At 35.7% G+C, this 10,366-nt stretch overlaps 1 pseudogene; it reads left to right on the top strand.

Moving 5' to 3' along the window:
- Positions 1–8,401: 8,401 nt before the first annotated feature.
- LOC126936480 (olfactory receptor 52A1-like) lies at positions 8,402–9,347 on the top strand (annotated as a pseudogene).
- The last annotated feature ends 1,019 nt before the right edge of the window (positions 9,348–10,366 follow it).

Genomic DNA, 10,366 nt, shown 5'->3' with positions numbered 1-10,366 from the left:
TTAAATTAAAAAACATAGTAAAAAGCAGTGTTCTTGATCATATGCATTTGTATCTAACAGGTTATTAATGTCTTCTTCACAACTTGATGAATCACCTTATTATCTAGCCAATTAATTTATCTAGGCCCTGAATACCTTTTGATGTCAGGTATCACAAGCAAGTTTACAATGACTATCATTTACAAAAGGAATAGTGCATTAAACCATAAAACAACATAACTTTTACCACTTTTATAAAAACGATAAATGCACTGACATCATTATTCAAATGGGGTTTTATCAAGTCTTAGGGCACAATCATATTCCAGTCACAAAATAATAAAATATAGTTCCTATTCTTCTAGCTTGAACTTTTAAAACATCAAGTAAAAGTCTCTCATTTTAATAATTTTGTGTGACTACATCCCCAGTGATTCTCTGCTAGATGATAGCATGATAGCAGAGCATGTTGTTTAGATTTTAATATAGAGTGTAGTTATGCAGGAGTCAGGGCCAAAGGGAATTTTGTACAGGTTCATGGACGATGCTGTATTGTTTCTGCTTATGCCACTGACATTATTCTTGTCGCCCCTAGAACATCATGTAGGTTGAACTCATACTATCACTATTGCAGCTGTGATTGAAGTCTAGATGGTCTAAAGAAATTTCAAGCACTCAGGTGGGCACACAGAAATTCCCAGGTGATTCTACGTTAGCTGGTGCTTTGGTGGAATTAAAAATCTTATCAACTCCAGACTCTGGAACCATTGATAAATATATATGGTCTGCAGGACTGACTGCTCAGCTTCCTCTCCTGCAGTTATCCTAGCCTGGTTGGCTGGTATTTAGCAGTTTGATTTACCTGTCTCATGGAGGGGACTCTCAGGCATGTCCCAGTATGAATGAGACTCAAAGCCTGTTGGTCTACAGGCTTGCAGACACACTCTCCCACCTCCACTCAAATATCCTGTCTTGGTTTGAACTCTGACCACCATATACCCCAGTGGCATTTTCATTCACATCAGGCTAGATATACCTGAGTTTATTGACAGGATCATTTCGTGGTCCATAGGTAGAGATGATAAGTCTATCAGTAAAATTTCCTTCATTAGATTTTTTTCTTTTTTCTGGGCTTTTATCCTTATGTGAGTAATTATTAAGTCATAGTGAGGGAGATTATGCCTGAAGCACCTTTCCCATTTCACCAGCTAGGTCAATTGTTTCATTGTATATCTGAAGTTATTTTATTCCATGGTGCACAGTACCATTCTGTGATCGTAAGGCAATATTCCTGACTCACGGACAATAAAGCTGTCATTACTACTGCACCCAGATAGTTACTTCAAGTAAGTGGTTAGGTTATTTCTTTCACTTAATCTATTAAATAAAACTTTTATTTTATAATAAAATAAAAAGTGAGTGAGTGCTTTACTCTTTTAGTCATCTTAGATTTTTTTTTTTAACCTCAAACCTGTTCATCTAATCCTCTACTAAGCCATTAACATGGCTAGAGCAATTCATTATTCTGCTAAATGTTCCAAGTGTGGTAGATTATTATTTCACTTACAAATATCTTCGTGAAATAAAATGTTTCAGACAACAAAGAGTATAAGCATATAGAAGAGAGTAAGATTGCCCAGAATTCAGGAAGAGTGACTTTCAAAATACAAGCAAATGTTTCTTTCATATCCTGTCTGTACATAATATCTTCCCTGAACTTCTCAAAGTTCAGGAAGCTGCACAGAGTATGCCCATAAAAGCTCTAGGTAAGTTGTATCAATTAGCAATAGCAAGTACATTATTACAATATTTTCCATTTTTTATGAAGCTTTTATCTAAGCAGGCATTCTGTATTCTCAGTATAGAATATTTGTACTATATGTAGCTACACACCTACACTATAATATAACTTTGGGTCATCAGATGACTAATCAAAATGTTTCTACTACTAGATATAGTAAGTTACCTCAGTCTTACATTTGAAATTATGATTATTATTATGCTATAGATTTTTCTTTTTTTTGAGACAGATCTCACTCTGTCACCCAGGCTGGAATTCAGTGGCAACATCACAGCTCATCAATGCATTGATTTCTCAGGCACAGGTTATCCTCCCACCTCAGCCTCCCTACTCAAATAGCTGGAACCACAGGTACACACCACCACACTTGGCTAATTTTTGTATTTTTTGTAGAGATGAATTTTCACCATGTTGCCCAGGTTGGTCTTGAACTCCTGGGCCCAAGCGATCATCCTGCTTTGGCCTCCCAAAGTTCTGGGATTGCAGGCATGTGCCACCACGCCTGGCCTACTATAGACTTAAAGCAGAGATAAAAATAGCTGACTAATGCAAAGTGTATAATCTATAAAATAGATCATGTATGAACAATTATCTAAATAGGGCAAAGTTATAACACAATGCAGTAAAGAACAGTTTTTTTTCTTTTGAACATACGATGTTGAGTAAATATTTATATGAAGCAAAATGAACCACGATTCTAATCTCAAACCCCTGAAAATAAAAGTCAAGTCTAGATTTAGTTTATATCTACACGTGAAAGGTAAAATGATAAAGCTATAAGTGAAAATGTGGAGGATTTATTTATGACTTTGGAATAAGCAAATGAATCATGAATCAAATACAAAAACATAAACGTTGGGAAAAAGATAAAAAAATTGGACTGTAAAGAAAATAAGAATTTTTGCTTATCTAAAAATGCTATTCAGTGAAAAGGAAATAATGTACACTGTACATATAGTTTAGGTAGAATATATAGATACATTAAATTGTATTAAATCTATAGGTCAATTCATAGATAATACACATTGTGTGTGTGTGTGTGTGTGTGTGTGTGTGTGTGTAGTGTCTTAAATCCATGTGCTTGGTAAATATTTCCATGTATTTAGGTCCTTTTTTAGTGTGTGGTATTTTTGAACAGACAGATTCTACACATAGATTGTAGGTTATTATCTAAGATGTTACTATTTTAGCTATTGGAAATATACTTTAAAATCTGATTTGCATTTTATTGATAATATATTAAAATATAATTTATTTTGTACATTGACCTTTTATCCTAGTAACTTGATGAACTCAGTCAGTTTCAGGAGAATGTTTGTAGATGCCTTGATATTTTCCATGTAGGCAATCATATGATCTGCAAATAGAGATGACTAGATCTCCCATTCCAATCTGAATGGATTTTATTCATTTTTCTATCCTCGTTGCATATGTTAGGTTTTCAATTATGACATAGTATTGGAGTGGTAAGAATAAACATCCTTATGCTGTTCTTAATCGTAGAGAACAAACATTGTCTTTTGCCATTAAATATGATGTTAACTGTAAGTGTTCCTATACGCCCTTTACATTTTGAAGTGCCTATTTAACTCTTATTTTTCTTATGATTAAATGTGTATTTTTAAATTTTTTATCAAGACTGCCATTGATTTGTTTCATTTTTTTGCATCTATTGATATGATTATGTAAGTGCTTCCTTGGTTAATTTTCTTAATATGTTGGATTACACTAATGGAATTTCAATTCAACAAGCCTTGCACTCCTAGAATAAATCGTACTGTTTTGATGCTAATTGTATAACAAGTTTTGAATATTTAACTTCCCTGTAGACAAAAAATATTATCCACATAGGTTGTTAACTATAAACACAGGTGAACTTAATAAGGTGAAGAAGAGTAAATTTAATAGAGAAAAAAGAAACAATGTAATGTTAGAATGAAAAGACTGGTAATGGGAAGTAAGGAAAAGAGGAAATCAAAGACAGACTCTTTCAAAACCTTTGCTGTAGTGAAAAGAGTGAGATAGTTCTCTAGATTTCTTTTGGTTTCAATAGATGACATTTTTCAAGACTGAACATACTTATCTGTTTAGGGAAGGGACAGATAGAGAGGGATACTTGAAGCTACACAACAGAAGAAAAATGATGGATCCCTAATCGTGAAGTAATTGATAAAGAGAGAAGAAGAAAAAAATGCTTAACAATGGCTGTGTACCACAAAGGGACAAAATGAAGAAGGCCAGATATTTGCAGAATAGATTTTAAAAGATGAGTAGAAAGGAAAACAGATGTGATCAATTTTGAAGCCTATTTGTGGAGAAATTGCTTAGACATAGATCTAGAAGGGGGAAAAAAAACAATAAAAAGTAAGGAAGAAAAAGCTATCTCTTAATTATAGTGAATATTGAGTGTGTAAGGTATATATTGTTCTGGGACACACAGTCATCAGTTTCTTACACAGTCCTATGAGTTTAATCCTAGAACTAACAAATGAAAACATTACCTGATGGTTGAGGTTAAGGAATTGGTTCATCCTTAGTTACAACCTTAAGTGTAATTCATTACAGATTATGTAACATCATGTTTCAGCTGACACACCAGGTCCTGCATCTAAGAGTAAAGAAGAAAACGCTAAGTAAATCAAAACAATATTGCACACAATTAATCGATTCAATGGCAAAGGAATATATCACAATAAATTTGGGGTTATAAAACTAACATTATATTTGAAGTATTACCCGAAATTCTCTGAAACTCATCACCTAGAGATCTTGAGCAGAATACTTTGATGGTAGAGTTGCATAAATGGTCACTTCAAAGTTTCACAAATATTGCCAAAGAGAGGGTGCAAAGTGGTGTCAAAAATGGAACAAAGTAGAGAATGATGCATTCGCAAATTGGACTAAATCGTATTAATAAATGTGATTTTAAAAACCTTGCAAAGTGCTATGATGATTTCAAATAATTTTAGTGGTAATAATAGTGGTATTAATGGTAATAGTAGTAGTTGTAAGCTATATGAGTTGCAGCTGTCGTATCATTATATTTGCAAACATAAAAGGTACTATTTTGTTTCCTTACATTATAAACCTTGCCATAGGCCAGAAAGTTGACCAAATGACTGTCTTCTGCATTTCCAGTTTACAAATTCTCCATTTCTCAGATATTTTTCCCACACTTCAAATGATCCTATGATTTGATATTTCCTGGTTCCTATTCCTTGGAAACAGCTTCTTGCTATGTGCTTTTAAGCAATAGATATCTTTCTGACACAAGGTAAGGTTGAGTTTCAGAAAGGTAATGACCTCTCTAGGGGCAAGGTCAGCATCATCATCCTGGGATCAGCTCAGATTTTAAGAAAATCCAGGAAGATAAACAGTTAAGGGCAGATGATGAAAGACACTTAGTTATTCATTCATATCTTTCCAAATCCAAAATCTGGTAGGAAAGAGCTGTTTAATCCATTGTCTTCACGTTTCAACTAGCTGTCTATTTATCTGGGTGAGTTTGTTCTCCTTGCTTTGGGACCTGTTTATTGCTAAGAGTTTCTCATTGTAGCAAATTTTAAGAGGAAGTGGGAGGATTATTGAGTCAGATTAACTTTATCCTGTACCTCTCAACAACAAACCTTTCTTTGGTATGGCCATCTTCTTTCTCTTCTCCCCTGCCCACAGGCAGTGTCTTGGTTTGTTTTATAAACAATATGAGAGATGAACTAGATTCATGTCATTTAAAGATGGAAGAGATGCAAAGGTAATTTAGTACCATATTATTAATTGCATGTGGAGGAAATGTAATGGACACACTCCGGTTAATTAGTAGCAACAACAGGGTATGAATAAGGTTTCCAGCATCCCCTTCCAAATTTTATATACAAAGTAGTTACATACACATTGATTGGCTTATTAAAATTTTTTAATAAAAAGATAATTTGTGGTTTGAAAAGTATGCATGGAGGGATGGGTCTGTGTGTCTCTGTGTAGTTTGAGCAGAGGAGTTTCAAAATGTCAAGAGAACTTCAAAGATAGGAGCATCCTATTGTTTTTGGTAGCTTTGTTGTCTGGTCCTACTGCCACATTGATCACAGCTCATGTTCCATCTCCTGAAATTCAAATTTCTCTGTATCAGAGACATTAACACCTTGTGTTTTTGTCTTTTGTCTTATACTTCACTCCACTTCCATTTAAGAAATCCTCTTATTTCTTTCTCCTTCTCTTTCCTTCTAAGCCCAGGAATGAACATTTTCTGATCTGATTATTATAGAAATCTAAATTGCACAAAATGCATACCTTTGCTGTTACAGAAGAAATTTTTAACATAAACTCTTTTTTAAAAATGGTGTGCATGTACGTACTTTTCCCATCTACTTAAAAAAAGGTGTGCATGTACGTACCTTTCCCATCTACTTAGTAAAACCTTAAAGGAGGATATGATTATTCCTCAGATGAAATGACCAAATTAGTTTAAATTAGTAGAGTGTATTGACTCCATCGAGGTCTGTACATGATTGGGACGTCAGTTTTCTATTGTGACAGTGATCATTTGTTCCACTTACATGAATATACAGTCTAAGAGATCTAACTAAGAAAAGCCATTAAGCTTTAGGAAATTCATCTTCTAGTGGCACTTTCTTACTTTTATCAACTCTTTATTCAAAAAAATGTTCTCCATGAAATTTGTGCTGAGAATTTCATAGATAATCTTATTTAGTTCTCCCAATAATTTAGTGGGATAAGTAATATTATCCCCCCTCCATTTATAGTAAGATAAATAGTAGAACCTGCATTAGATGATATTTTATATTTCTAAATTTATATTGCATCATTTAACATACTATACTACATAGAATAAAATTAATTTGATGAATGCATTATCACATATTACAGTGAACCTGGAGCTAATGTTTACTCTATCCTTACATCACCAGGCAATGTAAACATAATTATATAGGATGTATTATCTTTGTAGCTCCTGTAGGCTCTGCCTTTAACAACTTGTTCCACTTCAACCACACATATTTATGTTTATTCACAATCACTTTTAGGCAATCTACCACTCTTCACCTGACATCATTTTATATGGGCATCAAGGGAAATTTCTTTTTATAAAATTTCTAATTGTTTTAATCTATATCTCTTTATTTCCTTGGACACAGCCTACTGATATGTGTGGCTACAGAAGATTGTATAACAAGATTTCCTTCTCTTCATTAACTATTAAGACATTTTATATTTTATTACATTGGGGGCTTTCTAGTTATGTTCACATATGTATTCATATAAACTATGAACCATTAAATTTTTTTTCTATTATTTTACAGAAGCAATCACCTCACTTTTCTTTCAAAGAAAAAAATGTATAAAAATGTGATTCAGAGTGATGCTTCTCATTCAGTCAATATATTTGGCTATGACACAATCATAAGGAAGATAAAATTAAACTGTTGTGTGATTTTAAGCTTGTAAAAAGTTAATGAAAAGGAAAAAAAGAGAGAGGATGTAAGGTTGTTTTAAGCTTTAAGTAGAGGGTTACCAAAGAAATAGAGCAGGCACATTGTTCGAAGATCAGAAGGTGGGTGCACGTGAAGGTAAACAATATATTCAAAGGTGTCAGAAATTATTTTCACTGACAACAGGTATTGATAAAGTAAAAAAGGCACATAGATTGGGCCCCATTATAAACAACAGAACTCCATCCTTTTACATCTGAGACATATTAATATTATCAAAAAATTTAAGTTATAGGGATTATACAACAGGCCAGGATTTGTGGCCTGTTTCCTATCCCAACTTATGGTTTCTTTTAATCCAATTGACCTCTTATCTATCTTCTCAATTTTCTGTCTCCTCTAAGATCTGTGACTTCTTACATCTCCTTCCATCTCATTCTGCTTACACATCAACTTTGAAAACTCACGGGCCAGGTTTAACTCCGTGAGTCAAATATGCCCAGCCACTACTTGTAAAAGAATAGCATGTACTTATCACTTTGAAGAACCTGAATAATTGGCCTGCACATAGGTAATTCAAGCAATATTTATTGGAAGAACAAGCCTCTCACTTCCCCATGTGGAGGCAATTCCTAAGATGTGATGGGAAGAATTGTACTCCCTAAACTAAAGAAAATGGAAAAGACTGGGAAAAGCAAGCACTATCGGAAGATTCTGAGCTTTCAACTAAGACAGGGATATGGATTGAGGATTTGTGTTATGACTTCAAGTGTCACAGAGGAATTCCACCTAATCCAAGATGTGTCTGGAGTTTGGAGATGAATATGGACAAAAAAGTTAATGTTGCCGTTTATGAGACCACTTGAGAAGACACTGAAGACTAGCATAATCAATGCTCTTAGAATTATAGCTTCCATTTCTACAATTTCTAGGTGATCAACACTGAATCATATTCCTCATTCACAAATACAAACACTAGCTTTGGGAAAGGCCAAGAGCTCCATTCTGAAATAAACCTAAATTTATACCCAAAGATTCAGTCACATGATCACATTTCCATCCACGTCTTTCGTGTTCTGAGAGGAAATGTGAGGAAAGTGTTCCTCCTTCCCATTAGTAATTTTTCTCTGAATCTGTGTCAGAATTAGTGGTGAGTAAAAGATTTACCAGACTCATGGGATCCACCAACATGTCATATTTGAACCCAAAGACAGTGACCCTGATTGGGATCCCTGGACTAGAGCATGTGCAATTTTGGATTGGGTTTGCCTTCTTTGGCGTGTGCCTGGTGGCCCTGCTGGGGAACAGCTTTTTGCTAATCATTATCTCTATAGAACGTAGTCTACACAAACACTTGTACATCTTTCTGGCAGTATTGGCAGCCACTGACCTAGGTCTCTGTGTAGCCATTGCTCCTAAGATGTTGGCCATCTTCTGGTTTGATTCTTATTCCATGGCTTTTGATGCCTGCCTCACCCAACTCTTCTTCATTCATGCCTTGCAGGGCATGGAATCTGGCATCCTGTTGGTGATGGCCTTGATCGCTATGTGGCCATCTGTGATCCATTGAGGCACACATCCATCCTCACACCTTTCTATTTCGGGTGGTGCTGATGGTGGCAATCCGCACAACAATGCTTGTTGGAATTCTACCCATTCTACTCAAACGGCTGCAACTTTTCCACTCTGTGGTTATTGCCCATTCTTACTGTGAACACATGGCTGTAGTCAAGCTGGCTAAAGAAGATGTCCATATTAACAAATCATTTGGGCTCTTTGTGGCTTTTGCAATTCTAGGTTTTGACGTGATCTTTGTCTTCATCTCCTACTTTCTAATTTTTCAGACTATTTTTCGTCTTCCCCAAAAAGAGGCACGACTCAAAGCATTTAACACTTGTACAGCTCATATTATTGTCTTTCTGGAGTTTTATATCCTTGCTTTTTTTTCCTTCTTCAGCCATCGTTTTGGTCATGTATCAGTCTATGCCCACATTCTCTTGTCTACCGTCTATCTGCTTGTGCCCCCTGCCCTTAACCCCATTGTCTATGGAATGAAGACCATGGAGATTCACATGTGGGTTGCTCAGATTCTCATTATAAAGCCAGACACCCAGAAATGATCCAGCAAGTGATGTGTCAGAGGAAAAACATGCATTTACCTATTTAAACTTAAGTTTAAGCTGAAAATTCCTTGTATTATGTGTGGCTATTTTGGTGAGATATTTACATTACAATGATCTCCCCTAAAGAACATATATTCCTTCAACAAGAGCAGTGAAAACATGAGATAAATCTGGAGAGAGAGAGATATATATATATAAATAAAATACAATTCCTGGCCGGGCGCGGTGGCTCAAGCCTGTAATCCTTTGGGAGGCCGAGACATGCGGATCACGAGGTCAGGACATTGAGATCATCCTATCCTGGCTAACACGGTGAAACCCCGTCTCTACTAAAAAATACAAAAACAAACAAACAAACAGAAAACTGGCCGGGCGAGGTGGCGGGCGCCTGTAGTCCCAGCTACTCGGGGGGCTGAGACAGGAGAATGGCGTAAACCCGGGAGGCGCAGCTTGCAGTGAGCTGAGATCCGGTCACTGCACTCCAGCCTGGGCAACAGAGCGAGACTCTGTCTCAAAAAAAAAAAAAAAAAAAAAAACAAAAAAAAAAAAAAAAAAAGAAAGAAAAGAAAAAAACACAATTCCTAACATCCCTCCATTCCTTCTCCCTTAATCTTTTATTTTTGGCTTTTTTTTCTTCCCTTTTCTTTACTTTTTTTCTTCCTTCATATAAACATATCCGTTGTCCAAGCTGCAGTTTACTCTTTGGATGTACAGCAATGACAAGGATATATTTCATGATTTCAAAGGTTCACAGTATACTGATGCTTAAAAATATTGAGCAGACTGGATGTGGTGGCTCATACCTGTAATCCCAGCACTTTGGGATGCCGAGGCTGGCAGATCACGAGGTCAGGAGTTTGAGACCAGCCTCACCAACATGGTGAAGCCCTGTTTCTACTAAAAACACAAAAATTAGCTGGGCGTGGTGGCGGATGCCTGTAATCCCAGCTACTCGGAAGCCTGAGGCAGGAGAATCACTTGAACCCAGAAAGGCGGAGGTTACAGTGAGCCGAGAT

Source organism: Macaca thibetana, chromosome 14 (assembly GCF_024542745.1).
Source record: "Macaca thibetana thibetana isolate TM-01 chromosome 14, ASM2454274v1, whole genome shotgun sequence".
Taxonomy (NCBI): domain Eukaryota; kingdom Metazoa; phylum Chordata; class Mammalia; order Primates; family Cercopithecidae; genus Macaca; species Macaca thibetana.
Note: the sequence above shows the minus strand (reverse complement) of the source record. Positions and strands in the feature narration are given on the sequence as shown.